General features: G+C 40.6%; 1 protein-coding gene across 1 annotated transcript in view; it reads left to right on the top strand.

Annotated features, from left to right (window-relative positions):
* Window positions 1-16880, top strand: part of grin2ba (glutamate receptor, ionotropic, N-methyl D-aspartate 2B-a) — a gene marked incomplete at both ends in the record, with an annotated part of 137483 nt that overhangs the window by 47452 nt on the left and 73151 nt on the right. The gene's annotated exons all lie outside the window — the stretch shown is intronic.

Here is a 16880-nt window from a genome sequence, read left to right as displayed (position 1 = left end):
GACCGTCTTTTAAAAAGCAGAGTTAAGCTTATTTCAGTTGAAGCATTTACGTTCTTTTAAAGGCGCTTGTGTGTAAGAATTAGTCACATCTAATGGAAAGACTGCAGATTATAGCAAATGGACGACTCACCCCTCCCTTTTCCAAAGTGTCAGGGAACTATGGTGGCCTTCACATACCAAAAAGGACCTTGCTATTTTTTGTTTGTGTATTAAGATTGTGCCTCAATACTCTAGTTTGTCCATTTGGGCTTGCCGTAGAAGCATGGCAGTGCCTTTCCTACAGTAGTACAAGTACAAATAGACACTTTTTTAATTTGAAAGAGATTATTTACTTATACCAACATAACTTATGGATAATATATTACATTTCTCACTCTGGACCTAGTTGTCAGTCTGTTATTGTTTCTCATCCTTTTGTCTTTACAACCGTGACCATGTTTGGTATCATCGGTCATCATCAACGTTATTGTCCACAACACATTTCCTGCTGAGCATTTGATTATTTGCATTAACTTGTGTGTTTGTTCTCAGTCACATCATCAGTCCTTTATCATCAGGCTCTTGTCTGGTCTGCTGGTGTTTGGCTGACCCCCCCCCCCCCCCCCCCCCCTCGCTCTCTGTCAAAGACCTGATTTGCATTTGCAAAGTCAAACAAGGCTTAATAGACTTTTATTGGCACGAGGTGGCTCGGTGCTGAGGGTTCTTTTTAAACAATGCAATATGCTAATAAACAGAACGCTGTGTACCGGGGCAACAGCTGGCACAACAACGACACAACAACAACAACAACATCAACACATGCGAGCGTCCAAGCCAAAAGCCTGCATTAATAAATCCACGAGTGCAGCACTCGTTCAGTGTGTGCCTGATGTGGAAGTGGCTTTTTAGTAGTGCGTTAACGAGTCAACGGCGTTTAACGGCGTCAAGGTTTACGCATGACGCGTTTTCATGACGACTGACCGGAAAAAGACGCAGCGATGTGTGACGTCATGTTTACGTGATTGTTAAATTGATTCTCTAAAGCAGGGGTCACCAACCTTTTTGAGACAGAGAGCTACCTTAAGGGTAAAAAATAATATGGAGGGCTACCATATAATATTTTTTTGTTTGTTTACCATTTAAATGATTAATATTATGCATTCAACTGCATACACATTCATTCCAGTGCTTACTCCTAACGATTACCAGTTTTTATAAACAATATCAAAGATATTTTACTGAGCGATCATACGGATACATGCAAGTGAGGTGAAGTGAAGTGAGCCCGCGGGCACCGTATTGGCTGCCCGCGGGCTACCAGGTGCCCGCGGGCACCACGTTGGTGACCCCTGCTCTAAAGTAACGCTAAACTTTAAAAACAGAGGCACACGTACGCAGTACACAGGTACGCTGGTTATTTGTATCGCTGCTCTTTTCGTTTAATAAACAGACCGCTCCACTTCGACTGTAGGTGAGCTAACGGCGCTAAAAAGAGCTAATGCAGCTAACGGAGCTAACTGGTTAACGGTGCCTGGACTCCGGTGTCGCGGCACGTAAACATGACGTCATGCGCGTCTTTTTCCGGACAGTCGTCATGGAAACGTGTCATGCATTAACGTGCGTTAACCTTTTGCACAGCACTACTTTTTAGTGATATATCTTTTGCATATTTTTTTTTTTTTTTTTTAACAGTTTTACAGGATGGGAGGTCAGTTTTTTGACCCGTTGACATCAACAGACAGACATTTGTCAAAGGCATTCTTACACATCAAGCATAAAAGTAATAGGAGAGTTAAATTCAGTTGTACTTTACCTGAGAGTCACAGCTAGTGAGCACAGCCAAGGTTATTTTATGAGATACGAGTAGAGGTTATAGACCAGCCGTGCTGTATTCTCACCTTGTTTTTTTTTGGATACGGGCCAGTTGATACTGTAGGAGCATACTGTGCATCGCATTGATTAAGAAGAATGGGCAACATACTGTAGCTGAACTTTTATCTCTCTACGAAGGGACACCAGCCACGGAGATAAGTGATTAAAGAAGGGCAACAAAAAAAAAACAAGTACAATCTCACTGTGTAGTGACCACAACAAAATGCTGGATTTGTTTTGGATAGGGTGGGTCAAGTAAAAGAAACCTGAATCATTATTATTTATTTTTACCCTTTTTTTACTTTAAAGGTGCCATATGTAAGAATGTGGCCAAAAACGGTTACTACATTCAAATTCAAAATACCGAGGTCTTTTTAGGTTACGTTTTTCTGACTGGCAACCCGTGGTTGCTTGGCAGCTGAGACTCTACTGACTGCAATTATTGGTAGACGGTGGTAGGTGGCACCACATGCCAAAATGATTTCAAAACATAAACATGATTTGCAGTCTGCAAAAAAATGTTTTAATGCAAATATTTTGTCTGTACTGTTGTTGTTGGTGAGTTCATTTTTCCTGAGTCTCTGTGACATATTAGGAGGATTTTATGGCCAGTTTTATTACATAATGCACCTTTAACATGGTCCTCAGGATTGCTGCAGTCCATCCATGTGAAGGATCGCGGTGGAATTCTACTTTGTTTCTCCACTCCAAACTGTTGATATGGACATAATGGAAACCATGGAAAGTGTCTGAATGTATCCTGTGTTCATAAATCCAGCCCCGATGTATAAGGAGGGGCTATTATCTCCGTGAAATATTGTGCCATCATGAAAAAACAATGTTTTCACCTTGGGGTACGACACAATGGCCGTATCTTCGCATACAGCACCTTGGCTTTTTTTTATGAGATCATGCGAAGCAATCATAGAAGCAAACAACTCCCTGAAGAAGCCGAACGATTGCCCTTACTGTATTATATAGATCCACTATGAAGTTTAACAGCACGGCAGTAAACCCTGAGCCTTGTTTTCAGGAATTGAGTTACAAATGCAGAGCTGTGCATCCTTCTGTTGTCTAGACAGTTGTGGTTCTCCTCAAAATTTATGTACACTTACAGTGTTTAAAGCAGGGAGTCACGTGTGAGTGGATGTGGTTGTGCTGTGTCACAAACCTGTAAATAACATACTTTCATGTTAAGTGTAAATACAATATTTTACAGTCAGTGCTTTGGTATACTGACCCTAATATCGTATATTGTCCTATATCGTAATTAGTTTATTCAAACACTATCGTAACTGCAATTTTTTCGGCACCACTTTCATGCGATGGCATCTAGTTTTATAGAATTATAACCGTCTCCCCTCCCCCCTTCTTTATGATCTCAATGGTCTATTCTACTCCCAAAACTGTTAAGTGCAAAGTGTGAAACACTTTTTTTTTTTACGAAGGAGCTCGAGACAAATTCATATTCAGGGCAAAACTAAAATTACATTTTCACAAAACACACATTTACAGGATGCGAAACGCTTTTACAAAGTGCCGAGACAGAATTACATTTTGACAACACATTTTCCAAAATGGGAAACACTTGTCAAACACGTTTACAAATCCCCAAAATAAATTTACAAAAGACGGAAAAAGGAATCTACTGAATGCTGTCACCTGGAAGTGATGAAGTCAGAGGTCAATTCTTTGTTGTCCTCTGTGGAGTTCACGCTGACTGAACATGAACTGTGACTGAGTGATGAAAACTCAAGAGCAGCTCTGTGTGGTTTTGTGTGCACACGTTCTGCTGGAACAAAGTTTCAGTTTCAAAATAAAATGTTAACAGCAGACTAACGGCACTTTCATTGACATGGCTTCAGGTCGCTAAAGTTAAGCTATTCTCAAACTGTTCAGCATTGTCCAGTCCTTTCGTCTGGTCCATGTCTTGTAAAACTTCTAGACACCATGATCGACATATAAAAAGGATAAAATCATGAAGCGATTCATCCATAAACTCTGAGAGGACGACAAAAACTGACCTCTCGCTCTGTCGTGTCTCGTTGACTTGCAGCATTTGGTACTTTGTGTTTTCATCCATTACATGATAAAAGTCTTGTTTTAGTTGGAACTAAATCAACAATAGTCAGCTAGTCATAGTCGGACTAACGTACCTGGATAATATGAGTCATAGTCCGATTACTCCCGCATGTATACGCATAGTCGGACATTTTCTCCCCGGTCTTTGATCTTGAAGTAGAATTAGACCCCGTATAAATGGCCTTTCTTGAGTTGATCATGATTAACATGTACAGCAGGTACGAAAACATACAGAACCACAGCACGATCCATCTCGCCGTTCACCGTTTGTTTTTCTGTGACGTAAAAGGTCAACAGGAAACTGCTTCAATACAAAGCGGAGGCGGAGTCAGTCGACCAATAAATACATATTTTCTCCTTTCGCGTGTATACTCAGACTTGGCAAGTTGTCCGATTGCCTGTCTTAGTCGGACTACGGCCTTAGCTTGATTAAACACTGTGGTGAGAACATGACTTGCACTATATAAACTTAGACCCAGTAGCCGATACACTGAAGGATAAAATGATATCTACTTTTATGACAAGTTCTTGCCTGTTGTGCAGCCCCATTTTTTAAGCTCACACAGTAAAATATAATTCCTGCTAGATTTGATTTGATTGTCCTGTAAATGTAGGTTCCCTCCTCGTCGTTCAAATTATTGTGTTTATACGGCAATAATGATGACGTCCTGTTCCCCACGTGATCCCACATACTGTGTTTTCACTTCAGTCGACATGGCTCCTTCAATAATTACAGTCATTATATAGACTTATTTCTGAAAAGCAGGGATTTGAAAGTTGTTGCAGCATTTGATCCAAGGCCAGTAAAGGAGGAGGGGGGGTGAACAAGGCTTTAGGGATGTCCGACTTAACCACTCAGCTATCTCTGGGCACAAGCGTCACTTTTCTCTGCCTTGCTTGCACCCTGCAGGGGTTTTTGTGTAATCAAGAAAACTGTTCACCCGCGTCTCTTTTATCTGCACACTTTAAAAAAAAAAAGAATTTTCCACTCACGTCTTCTTCTTCTTCTTCTTGCTGACTTATACTGAGGCATCAACATCATCGACAGAAGTGTTTGCGCCGATGATGGATTGAGCCACGAAAAACACACTGTATCCAAAGAAGCAACACACAGCAAGATGCCTTCATGCAGCACCTCACCACAATAAGAGACACTGCTGCCTCCAAACCCACAGCGAGCCTTCATGTGCGAAACCTGTCGTCACGTACAGCACACGGTGCATTTCATACATGGGATGTTGTGGTCTATTTATATGGAGGAAGAAAAGCATCTCCCCCTGCCCCTGAGCAGGGTTGGAATCATGATTCTCGCTATCAAAAAGCCTGATAAATATTAAAAAAACCCTCTCTGGACGACCTTATAGTATCAGCCTGTACTAAGTGAGTCACCGTGTCGAACACAGTTCAAACACATTCTCACAAGTAATCCAGGCTGTGGGCAGAGAAACTTCAACTGCTCTCCAAGTATTAGTTTGTGAGATGCATGAAATAGCATAGCACGGAAATTCTCAATATTAACCCAACAGTAACCTGTGATATATTGACATTTGGTTACACTTTAGATTAGGGAACACATATTCACCATTTACTAGGTGCTTACTAACATGCACATAAGAAAAAAGTTTGAGGTCACTTAGAAATATTTATTATTAATATTATTTATTATTTTTGAAGGAAAAGCCCTTTTTTTTTCAATGAATATAACATTAAATGAATCAGAAATACATGCTATACATTGCTAATGTGGTAAACGACTAGCTGCAAACGTCTAAACGTCTTTAATGGAATATGTACATATGTGTATAGAGGTCCATTTCCAGTGTTCTAATGGTACATTGTGTTTGCTAATGGCGTTAGAAGGCTATTGGATGATTAGAAAACCCTTGTGCAACGATGTTAGCACAGCTGAAAACAGGTAACATCTCTTTCGATTAATAAAAGTGTGACTTTTGATGAAAAACATTTTGTACAGGTGACCCCAAACGGTACGGTAGTGTACGTAGCATATTAGCCCATATTAGCCCTATTAGTAAATATTAAGCACGTATTAACACCTTATGTTGGACAGATCGTAATTCATGTCGTAATAGAGAATAGAATAAGGTGTTTAATAAGCGCTTAATATAGTGCTGGGCGCGTTAACCGCATCAACGCATGATGCCTTTCCATGGCGACTGACCGGAAAAAGACGCGCGTGACGTCATGTTTTACGTGACTCGGGATTGTTAGAATGAGTCTCTAAGGTAACGCTAAACTTTAAAAACAGAGGCACACATACGCAGTACACAGGTACGCTATTATTTGTAGCGCTGCTCTTTTCGTTTAATAAACAGACTGCTCCAGTTTGACTAGCGGCGCTAAACGAGCTAATGCAGCTAACGGAGATGACTGGTAAACGGCCGCCTGGACTCCGGTGTCGTGGCACATAAACATGACGTCGCGCACGTCTTTTTCCGGTCAGTTGTCATGGAAACGCATCATGCGTTAACCTAGTGCCCAGCACTAGCTTACTGATTACTAATAAAGGGCTAGTATGCTACTTACGTGCATGTTAGTAAGCACCTACTTAATGGTCAATAATTATGTGTTCCCTAATCTGAAGTCTTACCAAATGTTTTTAAATTGTCGTAAACGTGTGTTCGCTTTTTCCCTCTTTTGGAAAATAAGCGCTCTATGACGACTCAGTATTTCGTCTTGAGCTGAGATTTCAGTGACATGCAGTGGGTTAGAAACACGCTCTGTTTGTCAATTCGACCCTGCAGTGGAAAAAGTAGGTTATTGTCTCTGATGCCCTGGAGCAAAAGCACAGAGCGAGCGAGCGAGCGAACATGCCTGCTGCCTACAGTAATATCAACAATGCTATAATATCTGGGGCTGAGATAGTTTAATCAGGCAGTATAACGTCATTATAGGTTAATCTTCGTGATTGACTTTTATGAGACAAATACACCTAACGTGCGCCTTGTTCGTTAAACCTCGTAAAGCCTTTGTGAATTAAATTTTTTTTTTGTGGAGATACAAAATGATTTTCATTGATTCCACCTCTCTGGCCCGTTCATCCCGAGTGATGAAGCGCGGGGTCAGCAGCGAGCCTAATGTTTAACAAACCATCAATGTGCCTCGTGAATACTAAAGCCTGTGATTTAGTCTCTGTGAGTACTGTCGGAAAAAGGAAGATTTTTCCCTCTGCTTCTATGTCGGTGATTTACAAATTCAATCTCTCCTTTCCATGTTTCTGTCCCCCCCCCCCCCCCCCCCCCATCAAATGCAAATGTGTGCCTTGGGGTCAGCACGACCCAAAAAAATCTTGTATCCAAGCATTAACATCCCAGAGTATGTTGTTTTTGCAACAAGTCCAAGGGTGAATGAGGAAGTCAGCAGAAATACGGAGGCACACAGTTCCTCACTGACTGCCGGGCAGAGTGTGGAATAATTCTCCCGCTGTATAGGAGGCAGTGTGGCAGGATCGATTGCAGGTGTGAAGCAGATTAGTATACAGTATGTGTGTGTGTGTGTGTGTGTGTGTGTAATAGTTTGAGTTCCTGTGTGGGCAGTGGGGAAGTGGCAGCGGGATGCGAGTTGAGTTGTTAGATGAAAGGGGCAGAAAAGAGCGCTGCGTGGGCGGCTGCATGTGTGTATCTTGTCCGAGAGCTGTGTGTGTGTGTGTGTGTGTGTGTGTGCAGTATAATGTATAAATGCATGTAGGTGTTGTGTTTGTGTGTGTGTGTGTATATCACTCTGTGTGTGTGTGAGTGAGCATGCTCCATACTAGCAGTAAGTGGCATTCTCTTTTTTGTGCCCCACTAATGGCATCCTTAGCAGGGCTGTTACGATGGAAACCACGTTACCACGGAAACGCAGCCCGTCTCTGTGAATTAGCAGTATTTCACTCCCTCTCTTAGCCCCTCTCTCAACCTCACTCTCACTTTGTCACCCTCTCCCTCTCTCTGTGTGTGTGCCTCTTTCATCCATTCTGTCCCTTTTCCTTCTCCCCCCTTTTTCCTCTCCGTCTCTCTCCGTCTGTCTCTTCATCCCGGTGCATCCTCCTCAACCTGACAGAGCTGCAGCTGACACCTAAAAGAGAGGTGTGCATGTACATGAAACGCCAAGGGATGGACTAACAAGTGAGAGAGCGGAGAAAAAAAAAAAAAAAAAAAAGGAGTGGGAGTGGATTTTTTTTTGTGTGTGTGTGCGCGAGGTAAAAAAAGTATCTGTGATTGTGAAGGAAAGGTGGGCGGAGGGACATTTAGGAGGATGTGATGGACATGTTTGGCGAAGGGAAAAGGAAGAGACTTTGATTCATGTTGAAATTTAGCGAGAGGCAAACAGATGTGAGAGATAATTCCCCTCAGCATCAGGTGGTTCTTAGTCCCTGTATCAGCCTTTAAAGGTACAGTGTGTTCAATTTGACATGTACCATCAGTGAAGTTGCAGCTGAATATCTATATATTTATATATATCTTGTTTATATATATGTATATGTGTATATATATGTATATATTTGTATATATATGTATATATGTGTATATCAATATATGTGTGCATATATGTATTTATACATATATATTATATACATATATACACATATATATATATATATATACGTGTGTGTGTATATATACGTGTGTGTGTATATATATATATATACGTGTATATATATATACGTGTATATATATGTATATATATATATATATGTATATATATATATACGTGTATATATATATGTATATATATATATATATATATATGTGTATATATATATATATATGTGTATATATATATATGTATATATATACGTGTATATATGTATATGTGTATATATATATGCACATGTATATATATCCTATGCAACCTTCAGTTAGCATCAAAAATCTTTGTTTTCAATTTTTACCAAATTAAATAATAATTGAACCTAATGCTACACTCTTTCAAACCTTTTAAAAGAACACACACAGTTGCAGAGTATTTCTCCAGCTCATCTCAAGGCCTCCTGCAAACAATCTCAATTCAGTCTTAATTGCAGAATCACAGGAGGTCCATAAAAATAAAATTAAATAAGAATAAACAAAACGAAATGGCACGTTTAATCAAATTAAACACATTTTGATTATACTTTTCTGCTTTGAAATGAAGATGTACTTCCTTTGGCCTCCGAGTGTCGTTTGCATTGCTAGGCAACAGCAAGCTAACTAGGAAGGGGGGAGGGCTTTGAGGTTAACATGGCTGACACTGACACTGCCTGCTTTCAAATCTTGAATACAGTGCTGCATTTTGCTATGATGGCATCATTAATATGGCCATTTCAGCATAGAATATAAAGGCTATAGTAACCTCCTGCCATATGGGACATCCATATGCACACATATAATGTGCATGTTTTAAATATGATTTGTTCCATTTATGTTTTGTTTTAGTTGTTTTTAGTGGGTACACAAATAACCCTAACCCCTAGCGATGCAATCTTCTACCGTACCGTATGGTATGTCTATGTAAACGCACAAAAAGCATGCTTGAAATATAATTTGTAGGGCTGTGACGATTACTCAAGGAATTCGAGTAACTCCATTACAAAAATTTCAGCTGGTGCGATGGAGACGGAGAGTGAAACAGGCCGTAAAAGGCAGAAAATGTCCAAAGTGTGAGACCATTTCACGCTTCAGTATCTGAGCCAGTTGCTAATGCTAACGCTGCCGGCACACGCTAACGTAAACTTTGATGTTAGCTTATTCAATGTAGCTTACTAGGGCTGCAGTTATATAATATTTTTGTAATCATGTATTCTATTGATTATTCCTCGATTAATCGGATTAAAAATAATAATAATATAATAATAATAATAAAAATAAATATATATAAATATATATTTAGCTGTTGTGGTATGTCCTCAATGATTCAGCATCTGAGCCGAAAGCATCCAGTTGCTAACGCTGCTGGCTAACGTAAACATTGATGTTAGCTGATTTAATGTAGCTTACTAGGGCTGCAGCTGTTGAATATTTTTGTAATCGAGTATTCTTCTGATTATTCCTCAATTAATCGAGCCATTGTATTAAAAAAAAAAAAAAAAAAAAAAATTCTAGAATAATAATTGGTAGAATACTCGATTACAAAAATATTTAAAAAATATTTTGATAGCTGCAGCCCACTGTGCGGCTTCTGTCCAAGTGAAACCGTTTTGAAAGCAATTTTTTAAATTTTTCAAACCTTATTCCTGAGACATAGGGTACAGGACACGTCCATATACACAAAAGAGGGGAAGGCATTTCCTTGGTAGTATTTTTAATTTAAGTATTGTTGTACTTTCATTGCAATGGTGAGACAGGAAGGAGTCTCGCCCTAAACTGTCCCCCTAATGCAGGGAGGACACTTTTGCAGATGACACCATTAATGCTGTCATTTCTAAAGATTCTCTATGTGGATTTTCTTGTAAATAACTAAAGGTTTTATTTGAGTTTAGCTCCCAAAATTATGCTCATGTATGATACAAAGAAAATGGAGACGGGAAAAACGTCCATTGAAAACAAAAAAGGGGCCAAACTGAGGCCATTCACAGAAGAGAGACATTTAGGGAGAAGAGGCATGAAATATTCACAGGAAACAGACTTGATTAGAACATTAGAGCATTGACATAGAGAGAGACACTTAGTGATGGTTCACATGTGGATGGAATATAAAATTGGGTGAGAAAACGGAGAGAAAGAGAAGGACGGGAGTAAAGTGAGAGTGAGAGAGGGAGAGATTGATCATGTACTCCTAAGAGCTTTTGGCATTATCGGAACCATACTGTCCTCCTAAACCAGAGCGACGGGAATAAACATTGCAGGGGATGGGTGAATGAGAGGGGACGAAATGGAGAAGGAGGACAAGGGAGGGATGGAGTGAGAGGAGAAGAAGATGGAAGGAGGGCAGGAGGGTAAGGGGTTGGCAACAGAGAAGGAGAGGAAGTGGCTGAGGGTCTGCAGGGAGGAGAGAGTTAGATAGAATAACTGGGTTTAGAAGTAGGACAGGGCAAAAGATTGCAAGAGACAAAAGAAGAGGAAAAAAAACGAGCCTTTGGGATTGAAAAGACGAGCCAAATTAAAAAAAAACCAACACACTAAACTCGACTTTATATATTCCAGCTGAATACTGTGCATAATAATCCATTTGGAGGATAATAACTTTAAAAATTTGACTTTAAATATTCATTCTAAATGCTGAAATGTCGGCAACGAAAATCCACTCGGGTTATAGTAATAATCCAATCTGGAAGAGGAGGAAAAGATAAAACAGGCGAACGAGAGACAGAGGCTTAACTCGGAAAGACAATGGACAGATGGGTTTGGTTAAGTTCAAATAATAAGGGAAATGGTGTTGGGAGAGTTGCCAGCAAAGACGGAGAGGACAGTCGAGGACACACAAGTGAAAAGAGGTTTAGCGTGGGAAACGAGGAAGAGCGTGTGTGTGTGTGTTAGCCTTTAGTTTGTGGCTTTGTGAGGACCAAAACTCGTATAAACCATACAGAGTGATTTGGCCGGTCATCCCAACTTTAAATGGCTTTTTAAGGATTAAGGTCTGGTTTTAGGGCTAGAATTGGGTTTCAGTTAGGGTAAAGGTTAGGGCTAGACACTTTGTTGTGATGGTTAAGGTTAGGGTAAGGAGCTAGGGAATGCATTATCTCAATGAGTGTAAGAATGTGTGTGTGTGTGTGGAAAAACAACATAAAACCGGAGGCTGACGGAGTGGAAACGAGTGCAGGACATTCTCTGCTGCTGGTGAAGAATGAAATAGAGAACTTCTGCCGGCCGACAAGTTTTTATTTTCACTTCACAGGAGTGATCCTAGCTGGAGAAAGACCCAGAGCAAAGTGTGCCCTCCACATTTATACCTGAGCAACTTCCCTTTTGCATTCCTTCAATAGACAATGAGTCTGCCATTCCAGGCGTTGTTTTCACACCTCTTTGTCTACTGTAGGTATCGGGGAGCCGTCTCCCTGCGGATGTTGCAGGAAGGTGTCAGTAGGCTTGACACAATACACAATATACAATACACTATACACAAAGGACCTGGTATTCTGTGTTCAGCAGGTATAGGGTGATGGGCAGAGAACTAGAATTAACCATTACAGAGGGAGGGAGGTCGGGACGTTGATGTGAAGCGGCAAAGCCGTAGGAGCAAAATGTAACTTGAGCTTCAAAAAAGTAATGTGAACTTAACTCTTATGTGACCATCCTGTTGTTGGCGTGAGTGCGTCTTATGACCGTAAGACCGTTTGTGATATCTCGAAAATTCAAAAACAATGGACTGACTATCTGTCCAGGTTGTGACCCAAGTCTTTCGCTCTGTCAGCTGAGATTGGCACAGCTCCTCTGTGACAATCATGTGGAGGATAAAGCAGTTGAAAACAGATGGAGAGCAGAGAAATAGAGCTTTTGCGCCCGCATATTTGTCATTATTGTAGCACTCAGGACTTCCGTGGAATGACCGTCCAATCACAGACAAGAGTCACCAGCACTTCACACACAGTCGGCCTAAACGCTTGAATAACTGCCAGATATTAAAAGTGAACGAAAGGGAGCAGAACAACTCACTTACTGAACATTTTTTGACAATTCCACAGCCATAGAATCAAACAAAATCCAGGCGTGCCTGATTATCATGATGGGCGTACAGTAAGAGGCTTAAACCAGGTTTGAAGTACTTCACTCCTCCTCTCCTCACACACTCCCCTCCATTTCTGCCTCTCCCTCCCATATTTTCCTCATACCTGCATCCTTATTGTAGAGGAGTGACCACGCCCCCTTGCTGATTGCACGGGCCGGACAAGTCACGCTTTTTAGCCCGTACGCAGAGCGCATTACTCTGGAGGACAGAGCGGCGGCCTGACGGAAATTAAATTCCAGTGATGGAGCACCTGCCTCTTTAGTCTAATGAGAATTCTGGTCAGGTGATCATTTCATATCACTGAGGAGGAAGAGGTGGAGTAGTCAGGATGCTCTGCATCAGGCCTGAGACCCTTTCAGCTCATTTTGGATTAATGATCGTTCTGTCATTTATGAGAACTTCAATATTATAATCCTTCTTTTCCTTATTTCACCTTTTTATGACCTTGAAATGTAATCGCGGCACATGTTGAGCGTCCTATAAACTATATGCACTTTGTTACATAATTAAACAGCATTTTATTAACTTTTAATCGTTATATGAGGACGTTCATATGAAATAATAACTTCAGCGTAAAGCAGCTTGTTGTGTTATTCCTAAAACATTGGCACAGTTTTTATTGTGCGTCGATTATAGTTGTGTCCTTAGTGCATTATATTCAGTGTGTGTGTGTGTGTGTGTGTGTGTACAGTATGGGGCGTCTCTGTGACTGTAATATTGATATTATGCCACTTCATTTACTGGCCTGAAGCCCAGCTTACCTGCACTGTAAATACTATTACTCCGCTCGTCCTCGCCAGCCAGATTGTGCAATATATTACGGCTGCTTGGCTTTCAGAGTTCATATCCTGAAAGTACTCTCACAGGTGAGGTAACTCATCGCACAAACTCACCGTAATGCAAAGCACACGGCGCTTCACACGGTGCAGCGCTGTGCCTCCATTACCTACTGGTGGAATTAGTTGTGAAGCGGCAATGTATCTCCACAGTTTAAAGGGGCATGCAAAATTAACTTTTTAATTATTTTAATTCTTATATTTGGGACTCTGGAGGCCCTATGAGTCGGCAAAGAGTGAAAAAAAGATGACTCACTCATGTTTTTCCACCTCAGTCTAAGAACTGGAGATAAAACACGCAATGTTGACTTCCGCACTCATTCTTTGTCCCTAAAAAACGCGAGAGGCAGACGAGGGCGATAGTATCCGGAAGAGCGGAAGTCCGCAAAGTGTTCTATTCTTGGCTGCACAGTGCAGCACAGAGTTCTACACAAACTTCCAGCCTCAGAGGATTTACGTTTTTATATATGACGGCAATGTGCCGGCTAGAGTTGGCAAATGATAGCTTTTCCAAAAGCTAACTGCTGTTAGCTGCCGGAGCCTCAGTGACTACGCTGATGTAGTTTCCTGTGTCTCATTTGCATTTAAAGAGACAGACACTCAAAAGGCAAGGCAAGTTTATTTGTATAGCACATTTCAACAACAAGGTAATTCAAAGTGCTTTACATAAAACATTAAAAAGCATAGAAAAGAGACATTTATAAAATCAGATATAAAATCAGATATAAAATCAAAATAAAGTATAAAGTATATAATATGTCTCCTTTAAATCTCACCGTTCTGTATTACTCTGTATTTTGTGCTCTCCATGTGTGACCAAAGTATAAGATTATAAAGCACATCCTGTGACGAATAATGAGCGTGTTTGTGTGCGGCGATGCCGTGTTGTGAAAGATATTTTTAGCGTCTTTTCAAATACATTTTAATGAAGATTCTGTGGATGGAGACGGAGACGGGAGAGAGATGTGAGGAGGTGAACAAAGAGGCAGTGGAGCAATATGAACAGGGCGCGATGGAGGTAACGGTACACATGTAATGCACTTTTAGATGCAGATAAACACTTGAAAGTCTATTTTTGTCATCTTACGTCCCCTCCTTTTTTTTTTTTTTACTCCCGAATCCTGGATGATGCTGCAGTGCCACTCTATCCAATAAACACAGCTGCTGTCATAGATATGCACAGCAGTGGAGTTTGCCACAGATATAAATGGGATTTTTTTTAAGTGTGTGTGTGTGAGCTACATACATGTAAGTGTGTAGTGTGTGTGTGAGTCACCAGCAGGCTCCAGATGCAGGATTCAACTTCTGTTCGGTGACACAGCGTGCAGGTGGGGGTGAGGAGATGCGACTGCCAAAAGCTGGCTTTATTTCCACAGATGGTGTGTGTGTAGGGGTGTGTGTGTGTCTGTGTGTTTGTGCACGTTTGTATGCGTGTGTGTGTGTCAGGAAATCTCAAGTGGCTACCAGTTGTGACGTCAGCCATAAGAATCTGAAATCCTGTTTTGAAGCCTCCGCGGCAGCAGCTGTCAATCACACTGGTGTCCACCGGGGTTATTACAGTTCACGATAAAACTAAAACTAGCTGTTCAAAAATAATTTAGTTAAAGGCGCCATATGTAAGAATGTGGCCAAAAACAGTTATTACATTCAAATTCAAAATACCGAGGTCTTTTAGGTTTCGTTTTCTGACGTAACTGGCAACCCGTGGTTGCTCGGCAGCTGAGACTCTACTGACTGCAATGATTGGTAGATGGCGGTAGGTGGCGCCACATGCCAAAACATGATTTCTAAACATGATTTGCAGTCTGCAAAATATTTTTTTTAATGCAAATATTTTGTCTGTACTGTTGTTGTTGGTGAGTTCAGTTTGTTATATGAACATTATTCCTGAGTCTCTGTGACATATTAGGAGGATTTTATGGCCAGTTGCCTTATATTTATTACATAATGCACCTTTAACGGAAAAATATAAATAAAAACGACATTTTAAAAACAACCAAAAAACTATGAATGAACAAAGCAAAACAAACTAAAACTTCATTCTGGAAGAATACAGACCATTTGAAGTTTTACTTTTGATTTACCTGCAGGTGTTAAAGGTTAAAGAATGAAATTAAAGGATTTGATCATCCACATTCGGTGTCACACATTTTTTCATCCTTTTCAGTGTCAAACTAAGACTAAAACTACACAAAAACAACGCTGAAACTACTAAATCATTTGTTGAATTAACTGAAACCAAACAGAAATTAAAACTAATGAAAATTTCAAAACCTTGATGTCTGTTTTCCTCTAAATTGGAACATTTTTACAAAACTGTCATCATGTTGTCTCGAAGAGGAGCTGAAGCTAGTGATCGTGACCATTAACACCTTGGGAAAATGTTTTAAATAAGTGAGAAGTACAACCTGAATCTCCCATACCCTTCCATTCAAACTGACAACGAGTGAAGTGGCCCCCTGGTGGTTATTCAGTATATTTTTGCTTCAGCATCCTAGGAGAATCAAAAGACTACATTTACCTTAAAAAAAAAGAAAAGGAAAAAAAAAAATTATACGGTATATAGTATAGGTCCACTTTCAGTTTCAGAGCTATACATGCACATTCATCCGTGCGTGCATCCATACAAGGGCACAGCGAGGGAGAGGAAGAGCAGCTCACACCTCCACTGTGTGTATTCTGTGGCTGCTGTTGCAACCAACTGTCAGGCTGAGAGCTCAGGGAGGGAGGGGTGGAGGAGATGATGAAGAGGAGGGAGGGGGGGAGGAGATGATGAAGAAGAGGGGGGGGCAGACTGACTCAGTGTGAAGTCATAACCAGTGCTTATGGATGTAGGAAAAAGCCATACATCACAGGTGTGTGTGTGCCTATGAAGTCGCGTCCATAAGGGTTAATTGGCCAGTGAAAGGTTTACAGCCTATTTGAATTCATTATAAACCAAGCTGTGAACCAATGGCTGGAAAGAGGCGCCTGCCGTGATTATTTTATTTAACAGCGTCGTTCAGGTTAATCAAAAAAAACAAACCTTTCCTCATCAAGAGATTTGCAAACGTTAAGAAATAAAATATAAATATTTCTCGGCTGTGAACCTGAGGCTCAATTTGGGACGGGGCTAAATATCTTTATGTGTTTAATGGAGCGCGGTCTGGCATGAAAACACAGAGAAAGTGCCAGATTTTTCATCCTTTGATTTTCCATTTTTAGACTTTTTTTTTTTTTAGCTGAGGTAAGACAGATCAATACATTATTTAATGGAAAGTCTTGAGAGAATCAAACGTAGAGAGGCTCAGACCATTGTTTCTGACTCTTTGTCTCTCGATATGCTGAGTTTCAGCTGCTTCCATCAGGGCAGAGGTTTAAAGCCTCGCCAGATTTAGTAACAATAAGTATAGATTTTCCTTTCTTCCATCGGCTTTCGTGGCAATAAGCACTGAAGCTCAGACAATCCCTTTCTGCTCTCCCATATAT

This window comes from Microchirus variegatus, assembly GCF_963457635.1.
Source record: "Microchirus variegatus genome assembly, chromosome: 10".
Lineage (NCBI taxonomy): Eukaryota > Metazoa > Chordata > Actinopteri > Pleuronectiformes > Soleidae > Microchirus > Microchirus variegatus.
The sequence above is the reverse complement of the archived record's forward strand: the minus strand, read 5'-3'. Positions and strand labels throughout refer to the sequence as shown.